Raw genomic sequence first — 24,689 nt, 5'->3', positions numbered from 1 at the left:
TTTGGTTTTGCCTTCTCTGAATGATTTTTTTTTTTTTTTTTTTTTTTTTTTTTGCGGTCCGCGGGCCTCTCACTGTTGTGGCCTCTCCTGTTGCGGAGCACAGGCTCCAGACACGCAGGCTTAGCGGCCATGGCTCACGGGCCCAGCCACTCTACGGCATGTGGGATCCTCCCGGACCGGGGCACGAACCCGTATCCCCAGCATCGGCAGGCAGACTCTCAACCGCTGTGCCACCAGGGAAGCCCTATCTTTTTTTTTAAACTGTACTTTTTTGTATATAAATACTGCGCTAAATACTTCCTATGTATTTCTTCCTTCTAGGATCCAAATGATGGCAATATTATTATCACCCTCATTTTTTAAGTGTTGGAACAGAAAGCTAGAAAGAGCCTAAATTCCTGTCATAAATAGGACTGGCCACCTACATCTCCTGTAAAACACAGTTGTGTTAGATTTTTCTTCATATATAGCCAAACTTAGTCCTAACTGATATACTGATCCATTAAAATTCCATGGAAAAGGGGAACTGAGGCAATTTTATGAGCTAAGCAATTCATATGTAATAACTCATGTAATTCTGACACTTAAGAAAGGTATTATATTCCCATGTCACAGTTGACAAAGAGTCTCAAAGAAGTTATCTTACTTTAATGATGAGAACTTTGGAATCTGGAAAGGTTGTCTAACTTCACACAGGTAGTAAATATAGGTAAACCACAGGTCTTTCTGGTTCCAAATTCCATGCTTTTAGTTGTACTATATTGCCTTAGAATATAAAAACCAAATTTAAAAGTTCCCTATCTTTACTATCACATGACTACTCCTGGTTGAGAAAGGAAGAGAGAGTAAGCAGATAAACCTGTAGCTGCCCATGGAAAGCGAGTTGGCACTATTTGTTAAGTGAAGAATAAATAAATGATAACCTTCTTTTCACTAGTTCTGCTGCAACCACCTATACCTGACCTAAAACAACTACAACAATAACAGAACTTTTTAAACTACTCAAAACCAAAAATACCCATTGAGAAGATTCAGGATCCCAGGCATAGAAGTAAACTGATGTGATGGGAACTGCAAATTTGGAGATGAAGTGAAAATCTCATACTGAATAGTGAGACCACTCCAATATCAGCTCTACTACTATGACCAAGTCCAGAATGCTAGCAGCAAGAGGGGGAATTGGATGGTGCTTCTCTAGTGAAATTAAACTATTACAGATCTACAGATGACAATAGTTGGTTGGCCCAGTGAAAAAGCCAGCTGGTCACTTGTGCTACAGAGACACTCATTAGTTCACAGCTGCACTAATGTATGGTTTCCCATCAACTCTTTAATGCCTAACTATGAACAGAGAACTAAGAACGATCAGATACTTTAATAAAGAGAAACAAATAAACAAAAGAACAGAACTGATAAGAAATCTGGACAGTGGAAAGAATGAATATTTTTCACTAATGAATCAACAACTGAATGCTATGAAAAATGGAACAATCTGAGAAAAATAAAGTGTTTTTAAAATTAATGTATGAGAGCCAAATTTTAATAAAAGTGTTAGAAGATGCAGTCAAAAAGTACCCTAGAAAGAACAAAAATAGAAAGAGATGAACAGATGAAATGTTTTGGAACATCTTATGAACCAAAAGTGAGGTCTAACATATACTTAATATGCATTCTAGAAAGAGAGGGCAGAGAAAATAATGGCAAGGAAGTTATTTTTAAAATAAGACAGGAAATTAAAAAAAAAAACAACAGACTAAGAATATAAAGTGAAAAGTCCATCTGTGCTCCCAGAAGAATGATTGAACAAAAGACCACACAAAAGTGAACTTTAATGAAATTTTGGAGTACTACCAATAAAGAGATGGCATTAAACTTCTAGACTACAATATTGAAAGAGAGAAGAACAGAAGAATAGCTGTAAGGTTTGGAGGGAAGAAAGATTTCTAAATTCACCTTTTCTCTGGAAGCTACTAGAGGATGGTGCTCCAACAAAACATGGTCATAAAAACCAGATCCAACATTACAGAAAGGATAAGGTATTTCTTAGGATGACTCAAAAGTAAATACAGGAGACAATTACTATATAGCAGGACTAGAAATTGCCAGTCCATATTGAAACCAGAAAAATAGAACTCCAGAGAGCTAGATGAGAAAACATAGTTAGATCTTATTAGATCTGACTGGTGGGATAGTGTATGAAGAGGCACACTTTGGGGTGTGAGTCAGTAATTCAATAGAGAAAAAAAAAAAAAAAAAACAAGCAAAAGAAGAAATTATGCAATTATTACTTTTAAAAACTGAGAAGTTATACAATAAATATATGTAAGCAGAGTCAACTACTTGGCTCACCAAGGAAATATATGTGTATAGTAACAGCAATAAGGACTGTGGATATGAGTTTAACTCCAAGTTGACAAAACTCGATGGCAAGGATCAGGGAAAGAGAGAAAGAAGTTATGTCTCTGTGTGTATGTGTGTGTGTATGTTTAAAAGAGCTAAAATCTTCATTTACCATTATAATAGATCAATAGATAATGTTTAAAATTGATAAATCACAATATAGCTGTGTAGATGTAGACATAATTAAAAACACTGAAAAAGTTGTTGCCCTTGATGGTATGTGAACTGGGTAGCAAGCAGAGGGAATAATCTTAAAAAATATATATATAGTGCTTTTAGTAATGGTTAAATTCTTCAACTGTATACTCATATTGCTTCAATTTTTTAAGTTTGTAAAAATTTCCCATCATTGTTACTTGACCACCCCTGAATCTATCAGTTTCCTCTAAAATCAGTATTATGCGCACTCAGAGTTCTTAGAAAGGTAAGAATTTATTCCCCCTGTGGTGTTTCCTTTTCAGTTCTGAGCACAGCAAAGACGTTACATAACTCCGAATTTCAACAAACACCTGGAAACCAGGCTGTATGTATTGCTCAGATGAGACCAGACATGAAGAGATCGGTAGTGACAAGTGTTGTCACTTCTCTCTCTGACAGCAGGCAAGTGGCACACTGTATATACACGGTCTGATACCATGCTCTCGAGATGAAAAAAAAAGAAAGGCAAGTGAAAAATAACATTTCAGAAAGAGCTAGCTGGGAAAATAATGACAAATTACACAGGATTTTGCTTTGCTCTTAGCATTTTTTTGTGGTACGCGGGCCCCTCACTGTTGTGGCCTCTCCTGTTGCAGAGCACAGGCTCCGGACGCGCAGGCTCAGCGGCCATGGCTCACGGGCCCAGCCGCTCCGCGGCATGTGGGATCTTCCCGGACCGGGGCACGAACTCTCATGCACTGCATCGGTAGGCAGACCCACAACCACTGCGCCACCAAGGAAGTCCCCTGCTTGGAACTTTTATAGACTCAAGAACTACGAAAGGAGTGTTTAAGCCCTAATTAAGTCTCCTCTTGATCATCTGCACTGCACACCCAATTCTCAGGCTACATTTTAAAAAGGCATCATATCGTCTTCTAATTCATCTGCTCTTTTTACTGCCTTGCATTTTGTTTAATTTCCCCTTTGTTTTCCTTGAGTAAAAGGCAGTTAAAGTGAGTCATTAAGAATTAAAAAAAAATTACAAAATGAAAAAATAGCTCAGATGAATTTTAATTAGAGTCTAATTTAATGGGATTTGAACCCAGCATACTGGAAATCTATGGCAGTAACTTTAGCCGTTAAATTACATGGCCTTTGCTTAAACTCAGTGGGAATTTAGAGAGGTTATTTTGGCTGCTTGAAGACACCATGTTTTTTTCCATTAATGCCAGGGAAATATATTGAGCAACTGAAATGTTACTAATAAGAATAAATGTGAAAGTTGTAAATTTCAAACAATGTAAGACCCATAGTTCATACCTGAATTTCCCAATGTGTATGTGACATGTCATTATGTCTGACCTCTTTAAAAAAGGAACCTAAATATTTCCACAATTTGTCATCCTTTGGAATCTAACAATAATAAGGCAGAGGATGTGACAGAATCTGTTCTAAGTTGAGAGAAAGCCCTCATGGAAGCGCTGTGGTCCTGAGCTCAGATGTGAGGCATCGCCATGCCCTCCTAGAATTCCCGGTCCTTTCCACTGTCTTCCAATGGGTTGTTTTTCATCCATAAAATGGGAACAGTGAAATATACAAATTTGGATGCGAGATTATAAGGTAGATTAATTAAAATCAACACCTCAAACCCTTCCAGGGAGAGTAACGCATGTTAAGTGTGAGGCAGAATTCCCAAAGGGATTTGAACTTATCTCAGAAGTAAGTGATTCCACACTGAACCACTAGGCTGTACAGACTTGAGAAATACCCCTGTGGTTTCATTAGAACTAAGTCAGCCACTGGAGGGAGCCAATATGACTCTCACAGTGTAGTTGAATATGCTGAACTGGTAGGGAAAGAAATTTTAAAATGGCATGTAAGGATGACAGAATTTGAACAAAATCCCTTTTATTTATTTATGCCAAAATCTGTGTGAATGTAAAATGCCATCTCAATCATGCTTTATTTATGGTGTGGCTTTTTCTTTGGGGGGAAAAAAAAGAAAAGAAGAAGCATGTTGGCTTGACGTTCTCCTCTGATTGAATCTCCTTCCCACTGGCAAGTGAGTGTTGTGGAGAGCTCAGACAACGGAGCAAGCCTCAGCACACGCCGAACCGGGTGTGGGTGTGGGCACGCTCCCTGACTCTGCTTGCCTGCTCTGATCTGGGCAGGTTTGAAAAGGCATTGCTTGTCATTTCATGCAGCTAGAAATCATTCCTGTGCCTCTCCTTGAATAGAGGGATGTGCAATATGTAAAATTCCTAAAGACAATTTTATTTATAGCTGTTGCAAACAATGTTTATACAAAGTTTATTAAATATGTCACCCACATTGATTTATCCCAACCAATCTCTTCAATCACTAATATTTATGTGATAGGTTCAGTTGCAACAATTATTTTATATGCTGTAGAGTATGTTATAACTAGGGATTCACCCTGGCAATTATATGAAAGATAAAATGCTTCCTGAAGACCTCAGGGCAGACCAGGAAGTATATTATTGGACACAAGGTAGTTTTAACTGAATGCCACAGCACTAAATTTAGAGCAAGAAATGTAGAGCATCTTATGCTTAAAAATGAAAGCTAGTTTTATGTCCTTTCTGAATTTTTCTTATTACTGGGATGGTAGTAAGATCCTCTGTACATTTCCTTTCCCACATCCAAAACCTTGGGCCTAGAACCACTTTCCTTGTCATCTCTTTGAATTTCTGTCATCTCTTGCTCCTCGGCAGCATTTATCCAGTGCCCAAAGTAGGCAGGAGAGTCTACTTGGCATTTACAAATACATATGAAAGAAACTAGACACACATTAGTTGCCTGAAAGGAATTGGCATCTGATGTGAGGGGCTGAAGCACAGCTAACAAAGAAACCAGAATTTTCTAAAGAGCCCAAGGTAACTATTGAAACTATGAGATGATAAACTCAACAAAACAATACAAAAAAAGTTATTTAAAACCACAATTGAATGCAACTTCTTCTGTTTCCTAAGAAAGACTAAAAAGTCCTTTGTTTGGCAAAATCGTCTTGACAGACCCACTTTGGTTTGGAGAGTAGGGCCTTGGGGCATGGTATGAAAGTAGACAGTAAAACAAAGAGGTAGCTCAACTGTTCTTCAAAAGAACTTAGCAGGCTTTGGGGGCTGAAGTTCACTGTAGAAAGGACAGGGAAGAAGTTTGGGATCTAGGAGGGTGAACGACAGGAAAACAACAGTCGCTGAGAAATTCTGTGTTCTCCTGAGGCTGGGAAATGACCTCTGAGTGCAGACGTGCCATGTTCAGGTTGGAAAATTTTGCTCTGTTGCAGTGTATGCCTGTGCCTGTTCCCAAGTCAATGTTTTGGGAAGCGGGGAGTCCAAACTGAAGTAAATTGTTTCATAAGAGCACATCATGATAATCGATAGACTAAAATAATTTGGTCTTTGGTTGAGGCAGAAATGCAAAACCAGGGGTAAGATTCACCCTAACTTCCAGAATCTCTAGGGAGACTGGGAGGAATCCTCATTGAGAGGTGAAAGCTCCTTTTAAAATAATTTAATCTCAGGTGACAGAGTGAACCCTGACCTAAGGATCATGCAACATTTCCCCAGGCAATGAATGGGTTCTTCTAGTTCTGCAGTGGCACTCTGCTTCTACTCCTTTTTTACCCCCACTATTATTTAAAAAACAAAAACAAAAACAAAAACAAAAACAAAACATTAATTTCTCTGCCAGGAGAGATTTTTTTCCACTAACCAAATCTTCCTCTTCAGTTGCTATTGGATTTGATTTTCAGACTGCTTCATTTCATAGCCTTTTCTAAAGATTAGCAGTATAGGCAATAGAGATCTTTGGGACCATGGGTTGGAAATAATTGTGTAAAACCTATCACTCTCAAGTGGAACCTATTGAACTTACAGAAACTTTGTGGTCACCTCTTTTTAGGAAAGCAGTTATCCATGAGCTACATGAATGAATCTATTGATTAACCATTCATTGAGTGATCCTGGAACCAGGCTACAAGCTAGACAAAAGACTTGAGAAAGACCTCCATCTACAGTGAGTTTGCATCTTCATGAGGAGGGAAATGAATTCCTCTAAGGAGAACTGTCAAAACAGTATGGACTGATTCTCATCTTTTTTTTTTGTCTAATTTATCATTTAATGAAAAGAGGAAAGGTTTGACTTCATCTTGATAGTAGGAATTTGGGCTTTGTCTCATATGTCCATAAAACAGGATTATCTGTTAGGAAAAGTTCACAGAACCTAAGAAATTAGACTCTCACTGCGGTTGTTAAAGGATCGGTTGTAATCAGTATTAAGTTGGTATCCAGAAAAAAATATATAGCCAACTTAAGGGCTTCATAGTTTTACATGGTATGATGCTATACTATTCTTTTATACTCTTCCTATGGGAATCTTGGTTTACAACTCTTGACAAAGAAAGCTCATTCACTAGAGTTCCACAAAAATATAGGATAATGTTGCTGACAGTAAGATTCCCCAAATTTTTGTGTCCTATGAGACCATGACGCAGAGTGTCTGGGGCCTGCTTTATATATTCCCTCCAAATCCCAAGTTCCATTGAATTGCCAACCGCATTGCTATCTGATTGCCACGATTCCTTGATATATGAAATCATGGTGGAATTTCCTTGGAATGATATATCTTAAGCAGGGATATAGCATTCAATGATTTCCAGATGCCTTAACAATGATGGTCCACTGCGTAAGGAGTTACCACAGATTATCTCCCCTTTGATTTGTCACAGTTCTGTATGGAGTTTATTACTAAGAGAAATATTAACCTAGCCTTCTACAGCAGCTTATTTCTGAAATCTTTAGACAATATTACAAAAAAAGAAGGCTGTTATTCCTTTTACTGACATGGGAATGGTCAGTGACTTTTGCCAAGCTCCCAGGAAAAATCAAGTAAAAAACCACAGTCCTTCTGAAGTGCCTTGTGTCCTAAGCATGGAACAACTATCCAGTGTTCTAGAGACTACTCCTCCTTTCCGTGAACACAGTGGGCAGGTACTGTCAACAGTACACTGAGCAGGGCAGAGCAGAGCTCCTTCTGTCTGCCATCTACCTTGGCCTTCACGCTGCTGCCACACATGCGATCTTGGATTCTGCACCACAGACCTATACAAAACTAATTGTTCATGTGATTTTCTTTCTGAGCCACTGCAGATGTCCCTTTCTGTAACAATTTAATTAACACTTTAAAATAATGATGCATTAATTAATGCCAAATTACAATGAAAATCCTGGAGAATTACACTTTATATCAACATTAATGCAAAATGAGTTCCTCCTGGATAATTTTTCTTACAATGAATACAAAAAGAGATAATACTAATTAGGCCATCAATTTAAATTTACCATAATTTCAATCCACGTCATTTATCTGTTTCCCAGCACAAAACAATTCCGGTCTACCACACGTTTGTACTGAGATAGGGATGTCTGTGTAGCAACCAGACCAGGGTCAACTTTAGGGTATTGTGAGATACCTGAATGTTGTACCTCAGTTATTGAAAACAGGGTATGTGTGTGTGTGTGTGAAAGAGAGAGAGAGAGAGAGAGAGAGAGAGAGAGAGAGAGACAGAGAGACAGAGAGACAGAGAGACAGAGAGACAGAGAGAAAGAGAGAAATCCAACTCTTTAGTAATATAAAATGCCCTGACTTGAATTAAGTTACATGCTCAATCTTATCATATGCATGGCATAAGTCATCAGGCTGTCTATGAAGCCGCATATAATTCAGTCTATGTTTCACTTTCAGGGTCATGACCCAGGAGTTAGGAGAACTGTCCTATCGCAGGGCCATTTATTCCTGAGCAGACCTAAATCATCTCTTCCCATGTACAAAAGTGATACCATCAACACCTGTTACATTTTGTTTTCTTTGCTTCTAATAATCAGAGGCTCCTTTCAGCATGAGGAAGAGAGCAGACTCCAAAGGTTAACTTTACAACAATCACTAAAGGAAAACATGGCAGTGGCTCCTCCGTTTCATCTCTTTTCTTTCTTCAGTGACCCTTCACACTTGCCTTTCATGATGAGACTCACTTCCTATCTAGAACTTGAGGATCTGTAGACCACTGTGCCTCTAAGTCAAAACACCCCAACTAAATATTTTCATAAAAATCTTAACTATTTTATTCTTATGGAAGTCTTTCAACAGTAAGAGGGCTCGTTGGGGCACATTCCTTCAGGGCTTAATCTTAAATTATACTCTCTTTTTGACAAGGAGCCTCTAAGATGATAGAATTCCCACCTCTCATATTTGGGAATTCTAACATATACTTTGCTTAAGTGCAGTGAAAACATATTTAATAAAATGGCCAATTATAATGCAGAAGTAGGTATGGAAATTTGCCAACAAAACCAATAATCTTCCAATAATAAGAATCTCTACCTTCAGAAGGGATAACTTCTGAATGCGGTTGCAGTCCTTGTACCTTTGGGGCACTTTCCTGGATGTGTACTTACTCCTTTTAGCAATTTGAGTTATCACCATGCCCCCCTTGAAGATCACTTTTCCCTTTTATTAAATGACAAAAAAATTTGGCTCTCTATAGTTTGGTTTTCCCATGTTCTAAATCAGCAATGGAAATTTCTGCTTGCCCAGGTGTTCTCAAAGAAAGTAGGCAATGGGCCTAAATGAAGTCTGGCAGAAAGAAATTAATTTTAAAAAATCAATAAGCTCTGCCTTTGTTTTTATGCAGCTTTAGGGGAATACATATCAGTGACATTTACCTTGGACTACGTCTCCATGGCTGAAATAACAAGAGCATGTCAGAGCAGATCAGGGGGCGTGGGTGATCCATTCCACCTCCTCCGCCTGGTTGACGGCCAGGCGGTAGAAGATGAAGACAGTTGAAAACTCGACCTTGTAGGACTACTTGGTATCATACATTCCTCTTTCAACCGTATGTATCTACCGGAGGCATCAAAATGATGTAATTCAACATGTGTTCCTTGTCTGCATCTATAGAGTTTTTCATGAAGATGGTAAAATCCACTGAGCTAGTTCATCATATATGCCATTAATTATACGTTTGAAATTTCTTAAGGTAATTCCAGAAATTAAATAGCACATTTTCATAGCTTAGCTCAGTATCTCAATGTTTGTTTGTTTGTTTGCCTCTTACATTACTTATATCCTCTCCTTACTCCATTCCCCATCAGGAAATACTAGTAAAATCTATGGAAATTTAGGAGCATTCTGAAATGGAACTGTTTTACAAAGATTGTGTCACGTTGCTGGCAGAAGAATGTTTTCAAGTCTGTTCTTTTAACAGTCTCTTAGCAAGGTTATTATACAAGGAAATTATTTAGGCTATTTCTCAGTTGACATAATTTAATCTTCATTTTAGGTTTATTTTGAAATAACTGAATAGTGAAGGTGACGCCTCTCAAATGCTAGATTACATTAGGTTAGAAATAGTGACTTGACAAAGAAAAAAAATGAGCCTCCTTATTAAATAATCTTCCTGATTTTCTTCACCCACATTTATCAAAACAGAATGAGCAGGAACCATAAGATCCTAGTGGTTAAGCCTCAACTTAACCTCATGGGTAGGAACCTGTTTGCCCCAAGTCTTTTTTCCCTCCGGGATTTTTACTTTGATGCTTTGATTCTTAACTCTGGAATTAGATAGGATTTCAAATCCCAGCTCTTCCCTCTGCAAGCTACCTACCCTCTCTAAGCTTCAGCTTTCTCATCTACAAGGTGGAGATGATAATACGAGTGGTTTTGAAGACTGAACGAAAGTGCTTAAACAGTGTTTTGCACCTTTAGTTCAGGTTCTGTTGGTTGAAAATTCATTCATTGGTTCTGCAAACATTGATCACCTTTTGTTGCCAGTCATAAGCCTCTGGCAATAATAAGATAATTAAGATAAATTCTCTATCCAAAAGAACTTCACAGTCTAGGTGCCCATCCAGGTACAAAAGTAAATAATTAAAATATACTGTGTTATAATGGAGGTATGAACAAAATACTATACAGTAACAGAGAAAAGGAGAGATTAACTTTTGGGAATTTGGGGAGGGATCCACATAATAGGTAATATTTGAGTTAGAGCCCAACAAAGAATAAAGGCAACACCGTTCTAAGAAGCAAAGACAGATGTAGGAAAGAAGTGGGTTCATCATGTGACAAGCTATCTCCTGTGATTAGATATGGATATGGACATACATGGGTTCATAACAGCCTGTTTGTGAGGACAGAATGTTGTTTAAGCAAGTTTGGATGTAAATTATCAAAAATATGTATTTTCCTACTTATAACTCTGGACAGTTTGGTAAATATAACCAAAGTCTTAAATTTTTAGGTACACTATGCCACAGCATTCATATTTCTAAGAATTTATTCTAAGGGAATTGGCATGAAATAAGAATAAAATTTTGACATGAGCTTCTGGTTCTCACCAAGAAGGCAAACTAGAAGGGCTGTTGGATCTACCTGCCTCAAATCAATCCTAGAGACAATAAGAAAAAATGAGAAACAGACTCTAGGACAAACAGTACCACAAAACTGAGAAAACAATGGGACCACAAAGGATGGTTGACTTTTGAATGTGTGGTAGTGGCTGGACGCATGAAGGGATGACAACTGGAGACACAGGGTGTAACTGGATATGGCAATGAACACATGAACTGGACAAGAAAGGTTTAATTTTTGTTATCTTTCCCCCCATTGTCTTAGGACCACTAATTCCTGCTATTTTGCTAGTGACCCACACTCTGGGTGTTTGGGTCTGTGGGATAGGATCAAAGTAGCATAGCAAAAATCCCTGAGGGCATGAATAATTGGGGTGAATAATTGGGGTTCCTACCCATGAGCTGTCTTCTGGTACCCACTGGTTCACCCCTCCCCTATGAACTCCACAGCTGGTGGGCTACCATGCAGGGAGTCTGCCTCCTGACACTGTTGCTTGGCAGCAAGACTTTCCCAGAGGAGTTGTCTAGTGGAATTGCAGAAATAGGGTGTGGTCAAGAATTATTACATGTTGGCTTAGGTCTCTGCTCTGGCTCATGCTTCCTTCTCCTTATACTTGCTGGTCTGACCAAACTAGGACTTTGGTCCTTGGGCTTTTCCACTGCACAGTCTACCAGACAGAGAGCAGCTGGCACTCATAAGAAAATATGGACTCATGGACTGAGATAGCGAGCCTACTATGGCATTTAACTTCCTAACAGAACACACACCAAACTGGGCAACATACATCTTCTGAATGTAAATTTTAGAATAGATGGATGAATAATCTAAAATAAGTATGATTAAAATACTTACATAATTGGGAAATAGAACCAGGAATGAGTTAAAAGATCAGAATGAGAAACTCTCGCAAAAAACAGGAGGTAGGATGAGGAGGTAGAACATAGAAAAGCTAAGAGTTACACAGAGTCTAGAAATAGAAGTGCAGTTATCTAGATACAAGAACTCTCAGGGGAAAAGAAGAAAAATAGAATGAAATAGTTAAAGAAATAATGAAGAAAAGTGTCCCACTATTTTTGAAAACTGAAAGACCTTAGAATGAGATAGGCTTATAGAGCACCAAACAAGAAAAATAAGGAAAGCCTCACATAGGGAATATCAAAGACAAGGAGTAAACTCCACTACCTTCCAGAAAGAAAGAGCAGTTCACCTACAAGGAAGGAAGAATGAGATCGATATCAGATTTCTCCACAGCAACATTGGATGGAAGAAAAATTAATGTGTTTAAGTATTAAAAGAAAATATTTAATTACAAAGATGTTTACTGTGGCATTGCTTGGAATAGTGAAATATTGGAAGTGTCCTGAATGTCCATACAATGGCACACCATGCAGCCACTTAAAATTATGTTGCAGAAAAATGCTTTAAAACTTAAGAAGGTATTTGCAATGAATATATTGCTCTGTGAATAAAAGAGATTACACACATGTATAGGATGATTCCAGAAAGAATATATGTAGGAATTTTAGTTTTTATCTCTGAGGGTTAGATAAGACTACAGATACTATTCCCTTTTTGCTTTTTTTATCATCTACATTTTCTCAGATGAGATTGTACTACTTTTTTAAAGGGAAAATATGATACTTAACTATTAATTTAACTCTGATAGAACTCCACAACTAGATACTAATTGGGAGTGATTTTAGAAACTTGGAAACTGTTACAACAGTTCTGGTGAGATGTGACAGGCTTGAATTAAGACAGTGGCAAAGGGGATGGATCCAGGGGGCTCTATTTGATTGACACTCAGGAAAAATGAACAGGAACTTGTTAGCAATTGGATAGGGAACATGTCAAGGATGACTCTGAAGTTTCTAGCTCCTCTCATATTTTACTTATCAACCCCTAAATTTAGGTTTGAAAGAACTATTATACATGCCCTTCTAAAGAAACGTTGTGATACAAAAGGCAGATATTTATACTAGTTTCCAGCAGCTCCTTCTATGAAAGCACTTGTGAAGCTGATTTGTACGTACACCTACCTTGTGGGCCACAGATATTTTATTTTCAAGAAAAACATGTTCTACAAAACTTTTTCCCAACCTGTGTAATTAAGCAAAAGCAGCTGCTTTATTCACCACTAGCCTCTGCCTGAGATCTTTTGAATGCAGCTTCAAAGGCACATTCCATGAATATATCTTTTTCCCATGGGTGTTGAAACCTGCTGGCAAAATATGTGTTATTTCATACCTCTAAGGAAAAAAGGGCCACGTACATGAATAGACAATTTACAGCAGAACCAAAACAAACGATGGATACTATAAGAAAACATGTTAAATTATCTCAGTAATGAACATTAAACCTAGTTTTAAATGACAAAATAATCTCTTAAAAAGATAGTGGACAATGCTGGCAGGTTATCGGTGAGACAAACATTTTCTTACCTCGTTAGCACACTTTCTGGAAAAATTCATCACTATATGAAAACATTAAAACCAACCTTTCTTTCCAACCCAGGAATCCCATTTTTAGAAATTTATATTAAGGAAATAATTAGAGATAGAGTTAAGGATTGATTAATAAATGTTTAAGACAAGATAATGGCCAAATAAGTTGTATATCTACTAAAAGAAATTTTCCAAAAAAATTTTAATGATATGAAATAACATTCATGCTACCTAAGTGAAAAACCCTGTATGCCATAGAATGTTGATTTTAAACAGTTTATTTGTACATTTAAAAAAAGGGGGCGATGGAAAAGAAAGAACCTGAAATATCAGCATCAATTATCTCTGAATAGGGGGATTATTGGTAATTTTTACTATCACTATTGGTTTTTTTTAAGCATCTATAAAGTGAAGCATGAAGATTTTAAAATCAGAGGCAATTATTAAAAGTAATTTATTTCTAATATACTCAAAATCACCATATATATATATATGTTATTGTTGTATATGTATATAAATAGATAGGCACAGATATAACAATCAGTTCAGTAATTTAGGAAAATTAGCACACGGCCATAGACATGTGCTTATTTAACTAGGATGTTATCTAGGAATTGCTCGTCATTTAGTCAACATTTACTGAAAGGCATAAATCCATAATATATCTAAGGTAGAAGGGACAGAGAAATAATATAGTTGTGAGGCTCTGGGAAGCCATTGAAAGCTTTCAAATGCAGAAGTGAGATAATTAGATAACTTCGGTAATAATGTGGATGGTTGACTGGCGAGGTGATAGTTGAGGGACAGGACATCCAGATAGAAGGCTATTTTCATAATCCAGGGAGGAAGTAATAAAACCCTGAATTGGGAAAGTGGTAGTGGGGCTGGAGAGCAGATGAGGTTTTGAAATGTATTTAAGACGTAGAATTGACATGTTAGAGTAAGATTAATTATGGTGAAAGGAAGAGAGCAGAGTTAGGTATAACTGAGTTTTCTAGGTTAGGTAGCTGTAGAAGGTGGTACCATTACCTGAAATAAGCTGTCAAATACTTGTCCACAATCTCACCACACTGTGGGCTTTTAATAAATATCAACTCATTAACTAATTAGGCTGCATTTATATCTTCTTTAGAGGAAACTGAGTTTGGATTAATACGTATTTACTTTTAGCTTTATATAGTTTTGAGAAATGTAACATGAGACCTATGACTCAAAGTACATAGGACACAGGCACTGGACTTTAAAGATGCATTAATACGACTTAGCTAGGTTATACCATATGTTCCGGGCCATTTTTGTCCAGGCCATCATTTTCATAGCAACAACACCGAAAGCAACTCTTAGAGAAATAGGACTATTTAAGTTTCTACTTTATATCAATTAGAAACTAATCTGAAATGTTTTAGTGTAAAGGTGGAAGGTATTTCTGGTCCAGTCACCAGCTTTAATTAGTTGTTTTAAAACTATTATATTTTCTTCCTTTCTTTGGGCTCCATATGTTCTTTTCCACTGAGATACGGATTTATACCCTCACTGAGACACAGTAAACAGGCATATTCAGATAGTATGATTTCTTGCAGGCATGTCTTGTTGACATCACCATGCATATAAGAATGATCTTAGGAAAAAAGAAATTAAATGGTAGGGGGTGTGAGAGTGCATTCTTCTGTTTCACTGAAGTTGCTACAGATTCAACTAACTTAGCATTAGGAACAATCTCAGAATTATTAGATTCCAGTCATCCAGCCTCTTCTTCAAGTGGTCAAGTCCTTGTTTGAATATCCCACAAAGGGGCTATTTGCTCTGTAAATGTATTGTAAAAGCTTATCTTTTATCAAGTTGAAATTTGTCTCCTTGTAGCCTATATTTATTGATCCTAGTAAAGAAGCCAAGTTCCTGTTATGTATATCAGTCTTTTAACTGCTAAGGTCCTTTGTAGTGTTTTCTTCTTCATTCCCTTCACTTGCTTTTAATATGCTTTAATCCATTCATTATCCTGATTGCTCTGTTCTGAATGTGCACTAGTTTTGTACACATTTTTAAAATAAATTTACTTTTTAAACTATGAAAATAAAAGCTTTCTTAACAATTTCTAAATTTGGCGAACAGCTATTTGAAACACATTTTAAAGGAAGATTTTTATATTCTTCTGCCTGCTTCCAGATGTGTTTCTGTTCAATTCAGTTTCCAGTCAACCATTGGAGTAATCTATCTAAACTGCACTTCCTACTGTGTGGTTTAATGCCCTTAGATAAGCAACAGCAAACCGAATTATCAGAGCAAGGGTATTATTAGGGCTATTTCCTGTGTGCTTATAAAGATAAAGTGGAAGGAGCTGGAGAAGGCAGTGGGAGTCTGAGACTGAGAAATGAGAAACTGAGAAGAAGGTCTGACACTTGTGAAAGGAGAGGAGGAACGGAAGGGGAGTGAGCAGAAAAAGTCAGGATGCATGCTGCAAAAAAGCAAACAAAATGCACTGAATATATTACAGTGTAATAAAGTCATGCTAATTTTTTAAATAGATCTTTATTGGAGTATAATTGCTTCACAACACAGTGTTTGTTTCTGTTGCACAACAAAGCAAATCAGCCATATGCATACACATGTCCCCATATACCCTCCCTCTTGAGCCTCCCTCCCATCCTCCCTATCCCACCCCTCTAGGTCATCGCAAAGCACCAAGCCGATCTCCCTGTGCTATGCTGCTGCTTCCCACTAGCCAACTATTTTACATTCAGTAGTGTATATATGTTGATGCTACTCTCACTTCGCCCCAACTTCACCCTTCCACCCTATGTCATACACTCCATTCTCTATGTCTACCTCTTTATTCCTGCTCTGAAACTAGGTTCATCAGTACCATTTTGTTTTTTTGTTTTTTTTAGATTCCATATATATGCATTAGCATATAGTATTTGTTTTTCTCTTTCTGACTTACTTCACTCTGTATGATAGTCTCTAGGTCCATCTACCTCACTACAAATAACTCAATTACGTTTCTTTTTATGGCTGAGTAATATTCCATTGTATATATGTGCCACATCTTCTTTATCCATTCATCTGTCGATGGACACTTAAGTTGCTTCCATGTCCTGGCTATTGTAAATAGTGCTGCAATGAACATTGTGGTGTATTTCTCTTTTTGAATTATGGTTTTCTCAGCATATATGCCCAGTAGTGGGATTGCTGGGTCATATGGTAGTTCTATTTTTAGTTTTTTAAGGAACCTCCATACTGTGTTCTATAGTGGTTGTATCAATTTACATTCCCACCAACAGTGTAAGAGGGTTCCCTTTTCACCACACCCTTTCCAGCATTTACTGTTTCTAGCTTTTTTGATAATGGCCATTATGACTGGCATGAGGTGATACCTCACTGTACTTTTGATTTGAATTTCTCTAATAATTAGTGATGTTGAGCATCTTTTCATGTGCCTCTTGGCCAACTGTATGTCTTCCTTGGTGAAATGTCTATTTAGGTCTTCTGCCCATTTTTTAACTGGATTGTTTGGTTTTTTTTGTTATTGAGCTCCATGAGCTTTTTGTGTATTTTGGAGATTAATCCTTTTTCTGTTGTCTCATTTGCAAATATTTTCTCCCATTCTGAGGGTTGTCTTTTTGTCTTGTTTATGGTGTCCTTTGCTGTGCAAAAGCTTTTTTTAAGTCCCATTTGTTTATTTTTGTTTTTATTTCTGTTACTCTAGGAGGTGGGTCAAAAAAGATCTTGCTGTGGTTTATGTCAAAGAGTGGTTTTCCTAAAAGTTTTTGAGTTTATTTTTGTGTATGGTGTTAAGCAGTGTTCTAATTTCATTCTTTTGCCTGTAGCTGTCCAGTTTTCCAACACCACTTATTGAAGAGGCTGTCTTTTCTCCATTGTATATTTTTGCCTCCTTTTTCATAGATTAGCTGCCCATATGTGTGTGGGTTTATCTCTGGGCTTTCTATCATGTACCATTGATCTATATTTCTGTTTTTGTGCCAGTACCATACTGTCTTGATTACTGTAGCTTTGTGGTATAGTTTGAAGTTGGGGAGCCTGATTCCTCCAGCTCCATTTTTCTTTCTCAAGATTGTTTTGGCTATTCAGGGTCTTTTGTGTTTCCATATGAATTGTAAGATTTTTTGTTCTAATTCTGTGCAGAATGCCATTGGTTGTTTGATAAGGATTGCACTGAATCTGTAGATTGCTTTGGGTAGTATAGTCATTTTCACAATATTGATTCTTCCAGTCCAAGAACATGGTATATTTCTCCACCTGTTTTTGTCATCTTTGATTTCTTTCACCAGTGTTTTATAGTTTTCTAACTACAAGTCTTTCGTCTCCTTAGGCAGGTTTATTCCTAGGTATTTTATCCTTTATGTTGCAGTGGTAAATGGGAGTGTTTCCTTAATTTTTCTTTCTGATTTTTCATTGTTGGTGTATAGTAATACCAGAGATTTCTGTGCATTAGTTTTGTATCCTGCAACCTTACCAAATTCATTGATTAGTTCTAGTAGTTTTCTGGTAGCATCTTTAGGATTTTCTATGTATAGTATCATGTTATCGGCAAACAGTGACAGTTTTACTTCTTCTTTTCCAATTTGTATTCCTTTTATTTCTTTTTCTTCTCTGATTGCTGTGGCTAGGACTTCCAAAACTATGTTGAATAAGAGTGGCAAGAGTGGACATCCTTGTCTTATTCCTGATCTTAGTGGAAATGCTTTCAGTTTTTCACCATTGAGAATGATGTTTTTGGTGGGTTTGTCATATATAGCCTTTATTATGTTGAGGTAGGTTCCCTCTATGCCCATTTTCTGGAGAGTTTTTATCATAATTGGGTGCTGAATTTCGTCAAAAGCTCTTACTGCATCTATTGAAATAATCATATGGTTTTTATTCCTTAATTTGTTAATGTGCTGTATCACATTAATTGATTTGTGTATATTGAAGAATCCTTGCATCCCTGAGATAAATCCCACTTGATCATGGTGTATGATCCTTTTAATGTGCTATTGGATTCTGTTTGCTAGTATTTTGTTGAGGATTTTTGCATGTAAATTCATCAGTGATATTGGTGTCTAATTTTCTTTTTTTGGTGATATCTTTTTCTGGGTTTGGTTTCAGGGTGATGGTGGCTTTGCAGAATGAATTTGGGACTGCTTCTGCCTCTGAAATTTTTTGGAAGAGTTTGAGAAAGATCAGTGTTAGCTCTTCTCTAAATGTTTGATATAATTCACCTGTGAAGCCATCTGGTCCTGGACTTTTGTTTGTTGGAAAATTTTTAATTATGGTTTCAATTTCACTACTTGTGATAGGTCTGTTTATATTTTCTAATTCTTCCTGGTTCAGTCGTGGAAAATTGTACCTTTCCAAGAATTTGTCCATATCTTCGTGGTTGTCCTTTTTATTGGCATATAGTTGTTTGTAGTGATCTCTTATAATTCTTTGTATTTCTACAGTGTCAGTTGTGATTTCTCCTTTTTCATTTCTAATTTTATTGAACTGCATCCCTCTTGCTGTTTTTCTTGATAAATCTGGCTAAGATTTTATCAATTTTGTTTATCTTCTCAAAGAACCAGCTTTTAGTTTTATTGATCTTTGCTATTGTTTTCTTCATTTCTATTTCATTTATTTCTGCTCTGATCTTTATGATTTCTTTTCTTCTACTGACTTTGAATTTTCCTTGTTCTTCTTTCTCTAGTTGTTTAAGTGTAGGGTTAAGTTGTTTGAGATTTTTCTTGTTTCTTGAGGTGAGATTGAATTGCTATACACTTCCCTATTAGAACTGCTGTTGCTGCATCCCATAGGTTGCAGGTCACCGTGTTTTTGTTGTCACTTGTTTCTATGTATTTTTTGATTTCTTCTTTGATTTCTTCACTGATTATTTAGTATTGAACTGTTTAGCTTCCATGTATTTGTGTTTTTTACAGTTCTTTTCCTATAATTGATTTCCAATCTCATAGCATTGTGGTCAGAAAAGAGGCTTGATATGATATCAATTTTCATAAATTTTCCAAGGCTTGATTTGTGAACCAAAATGTGATCTATCCTGGAGAATGTTCCATGTACACTTGAGAAGAAAGTGTATTCTGCCACTTTTGGGTGGAATGTTCTATAAATATCAATTAGATCTATCTGGTTTATTGTGTCATTTAAAGCTTGTGTTTCCTTATTTATTTTCTGTTTGGATGATCTGTTCATTGGTGAATGTGGGGTGTTAAAGTTCCCTACTATTATTGTGTTATTGTCAATTTCTCCTTTCATGGTTGTTAGAACTTGCCTTATGTATTGAGGTGTTCCTATTTTGGGTGCATAAATATTTATAGTTGTTATATCTTTTCTTGGATTGATCCTTTGATCATTATGTGGTGTCCCTCCTTATCTCTTGTAACAGTCTTTATTTTTTCAAGGTTATTATTGATATGTATGTTCCTATTACCATTTTCTTGATTGTTTTGTGTTTTTTTGTAGGTCTTTTCTTTCTCTTATGTTTCCTGCCTAGAGAAGTTCCTTTAGCATTTGTTGTAAAGCTGGTTTGGTGGTGCTGAATTCTCTTAGCTTTTGCTTGTCTGAAAAGCTTTTGACTTCTCCATCAAATCTGAATGAGATCCTTGCTGGGTAGAGTAATCTTGGTTGTAGATTTTTCTCTTTCATCATTTTAAGTATATCCTGCCACTCCCTTCTGCCCTGCAGAGTTTCCACCAAAAAATCTGCTGATAATCTTATGGGAATTCCTTTGTATATTATTTTTGCTTTTCTCTTGCTGCTTTTAATATTTTTCTTTGAATTTAATTTTTGTTAGTTTGATTAGTATGTGTCTTGATGTGTTATTCCTAGGGTTTATTTTGTATGGGACTCTCTGTGCTTCCTGGACTTGGGTGACTATTTCCTTTCCCATGTTAGGGAAATTTTCCACTATAATCTCTTCAAATATTTTCTCAGACCCTTTCTTTTTCTCTTCTTCTTCTGGGACCTCTGTAATTCGACCGTTGGTGCATTTAGTGTTGTCCCAGACGTCTCTGAGATTGTCTTCAAATTTTTTCATTATTTTTTCTTTATTCTGCTCCTTGGCAGTTATTTCTACCATTTTGTCTTCCAGCTCACTTATTCATTCTCCTGCCTCACTTTTTCTGTTAGGTGATTCCTTCTAGTGAATTTTTCATTTCAGTTACTGCGTTGTTCATCTCCGTTTGTTTGTTCTTTAGTTCTTCTGGAGCTTTGTTAAACATATCTTGTATTTTCTCAATCCATGTTTTCATTCTACTTCCGAGATTCTGGATCATCTTTACTGTCATTATTCTGAATTCTTTTTCAGGTAGGTTGCCTATTTCCTCTTCACTTATTTGGTCTTGTAGGTTTTTACCTTGCTCCTTCATCTGTGACATATTTTTTTGCCATCTGACTTTTTTTTTTTTTATGATTGGGATTTTGTTCCTCTTTTACTGGTTGTTTGGCCTGAGGCTTCCAACACTGGAGTTTGTAGGCAGTTGGGTAGAGCTGGGTCTTGGTGCTGAGATGACAGGACCAATGCTCAGGACCCACAGGTCTGGAAAAGGCCCTGGGAGCTGTGGGGGGGGTGGGCTTAGGCTCAAGGAACAGAAGGGGCCCAGATGTGCCCCCCCAACCCCTGGTCTCAGAGGGCAGGGGACCTCAGCTGGGAGCCCAGCAGGCTTTCTGGGCTCAAATGGCTGGGACAAACACCCTCTTCTCCTCTCCTGCTCCTCTGGTCTGGATTCTGGGAGGCCCCCTCCCACCTGCCTCTCCTGATCTCTGCAGCCTCCCTCTTTTTTTCCCAAGGATCCATGTGGCCTGGAGGGGAGTTTGGAGAGCAGGGGATCGGCCTGGGTGCTCAGCAGTCTCCCCATGCCCGAGTGGGTGGGGCAATCAGTCTCCGCTTTTCACCCACTCCTCCCAGAGGCCCCCTCCCACCTGCCTCTCCTGTTCTCCCCTCGGCCTCCTTCCTAAGCCCCCAAGTACCCACATGACCTGGGGGTGTCTTTGGATTTCAGGGGACCAGCCTTGGAGCTCAGCAGGGTCCCCAGGCCCCAGTGGGCCAGGCAATCACCCTCCACTCCTCTCCCACTCTTCCCAGAGGGTCCCTCCCACCTGCCTCTCCTGATCTCCCTGGCCTCAGGGGCACTGATCTTGTCTGGCCTCCACTTCTTCTCCCCTCTCTGTCCCCCTACATCCTACTGGTTCACTCTGGGGTTCTTCCTGTCTCCTTGGGCGTCAGAGTCCCCCACCAGTGGCCGGCAGGCATCCTAGTTGTGGGGAGACGCTAAATCTGTGTTTTTCCACACCACTATCTTGACATCTCCCCTATCAAGTCATGCTAATTTGAACTAAGAATTAGTCAAAACATGTATTATTATTTTTCAGGATCCATTTGGGGAAACAAAATTCACCATAGAGACATCCAGCTTTCCATTATGGTTTATCACAGGATATTGAATATAGTTTTTGTGCTATACAGTAAGACCTTGTAGTTTATCCATTCTATATATAATAGTTTTCATCTGCTAGTCCCAAACTCCCAATCCATCCCGCCCCGCCCTCTCTCCCCCTTGGCAACCATAAGTCTGTTCTCTATGTCTGTGAGTCTGTTTCTGATTTGTTGATAAGTTCATTTGTGTCATATTTTAGGTTCCACATATAAGTGATATCATATGGTATTTGTCTTCCTCTTTCTGACTTACTTCGCTTAGTATGATAATCTCTAGGTCCATCCATGTAGCTGCAAATAGGATTATTTCCTTCTTTTTCATTGCTGAGTAATATTCCATTGGATATATATACATCTTTATCTAGTCATGTGTCAATGGGCATTTAGGTTGTTTCCCTGTCTTGGCTATTGTAAATAGTGATGCTATTAATATAGGGGTGCATGAATCTTTTTGAATTATAGTTTTGTCTGGATATATGCCCAGGATGGGATTGCAGGACCATATGGCAACTCTATATTTAGGTTTTTGAAGAACTTCTGTACTGTTCTCCATAGTGGTTGCACCAATTACATTCCCACCAACAGTGTGGGAGGGTTCCCTTTTCTCAACACCCTCTCCTGCATTTGGTACTTGTAGATTTTTAATGATGGCCATTCCCAACAGAGAGAATTTTAAATGAAGAATTGTTGATGAATATTGGAAGGGCTAGGATAGCAAACAGGAAAAGGAAAGAGGGTTGGAGGGACAAAGCTGACACCAAGGAAAAGTGGCCACCTATGCCCAGTCTTCTTTGGTCTAGAATCAATCAACCCATTCCTGCTACTACTACAGAAACTGACAGCAATTGCCAGCCACTACTACAATATTGGAGTCAGAGGAGGAACCTTTGCTCTTCCTGCTGTCTTCTTATCTCCCACTAGTACGTTCTATTAGCAGAACTCATCAGCAAGAGAGCCAGCAAGGAAAACAGAGAAACAAAGCTTGCAGACTTCTAACCTTCTTTAATATACAGAAAAAACACAGAAGAGTGGGAACAGGGGTTGAGGGCAAATAGGCAAATGTCTGGCATAGTAGGTATGCCAGTCAGCAATGAACTCAAGAATATGAAAGTTATAGTTTAAAACAGAAGTGAGAATTTAGACTACATAAATAATTTCTAGTTTTATTGCATTGTGGTATGGTGTTTCTTTCCTATAGTTTCTATTTTTTTTAATAATGAGAATTTTTTGAGTATATGAATTCTTGTACATATATTTTAAAAGAACTAGTATCCTTTGCCTCTGATGTACAAAAGATGAAAATTATACACACACATTTATTTATTCTTAATATTCTTATTGCCTTCACCAATAATATTTTTACTTTGTTTAAACTGCTCTTCCATGTAAGCAGAAACACAAATCCCTATTTCCAAAGGAAGTTCTGGTCAATTGGGCAAGGTAGGAGGATGGAAGGAAATTAATCATGAATTGCAAAGATTATAGATCTTGGAAGATCTATCAAAGAAACATCAGACTCCTCTTTATGGCCTGAGTAAAATCCTCTTCGTCTCACCTCTGATTTCAGCCATGGTTAGAAGAGACAATTTCTTGAGCCTTCCACCCATCTCATGCTGACTGTGTCTTATTCAAATTAAGACCTAGTGTCCCTATGTCTTTCACTCTCTTCCTGGGCTTCTCTCATTTCACAGAAGCTGGTAGGAGCAACCAGCCTGTGAAACCAGGTGCCAAGGTGTTAATGCTCCCAAGGGCATCTCCTAATCAATGGGAGACAGGACTGATATATAAATAATTCTCCTGGTCTAGCCTTTGTAATGCTACTGTGAGTTATTATTATTAATTTATTTATATTTTTTTGCTGTACGCGGGCCTCTCACTGCTGTGGCCTCTCCCGTTGCAGAGCACAGGTTCCGGACGTGCAGGCTCAGCGGCCATGGCTCACGGGCCCAGCCGCTCCGTGGCATGTGAGATCTTCCTAGACTGGGGCACAAACCGGCGTCCTCTGCATCGGCAGGCAGACTCTCAACCACTGCGCCACCAGGGAAGCCCTGTGAGTTATTTTTTATGCTCCTCAGATAGTTCTGGCTGGACTTGAGCCCCATTTATATTTTTTTTATTTTGTGGATTTCAATACACCATTTAGAGTGTTTAACTTCAACTCTTTTTTTTGCCATGGTGGTTGTCCTCTTGTTCTCATAAATCTATGGATACGGTTGACTTCAAAATTAGCAGGAAGTTCTTATTTATTTATTTATAACTGAAGTATATTTGAGTTACAGTGTTATGTTAGTTTCTGGTGTACAGCAAAGTGATTCAGTTATATATATACATATATATATTCTTTTTCAGTTTCCTTTCCGTTATAGATTATTAAAAGATACTGAATATAGTTCCCTGTGCTATACAGTATGACCTTGTTGTTTGTCTGTTTTACATAAAATATCATGTATCTGTTAATCCCAAGCTCCTAGTTTATCCCTACCCCACCCTTTCCCCTTTGGTAACCATAAGTTTGTTTTCTATGTCTGTAAGTCTGTTTCTGTTTTATAAATAAGTTCATTTGTATCATTTTTTAGATTCTACATATAAGTGATATCATATGATATTTGTCTTTCTCTTTCTGACTTACTTCACTTAGTATGATAATCTCTAGGTCCATCCATGTTGCTACAAATGGTATTATTTCATTCATTTTTATGGCTGAGTAATATTCTGTTGTATATATATAATACATTCTATATATTATGTATATTTGTCATATATATACATATATATATATATATATATATATATATAGAGAGAGAGAGAGAGAGAGAGAGAGAGAGAGAGAGAGAAAATATATATATATATAT

This window comes from Neophocaena asiaeorientalis, unplaced genomic scaffold (assembly GCF_003031525.2).
Source record: "Neophocaena asiaeorientalis asiaeorientalis breed wild unplaced genomic scaffold, Neophocaena_asiaeorientalis_V1.1 scaffold317, whole genome shotgun sequence".
In the NCBI taxonomy this organism is placed as follows: Eukaryota; Metazoa; Chordata; class Mammalia; order Artiodactyla; family Phocoenidae; genus Neophocaena; species Neophocaena asiaeorientalis.
The sequence above is the reverse complement of the archived record's forward strand: the minus strand, read 5'-3'. Positions refer to the sequence as shown.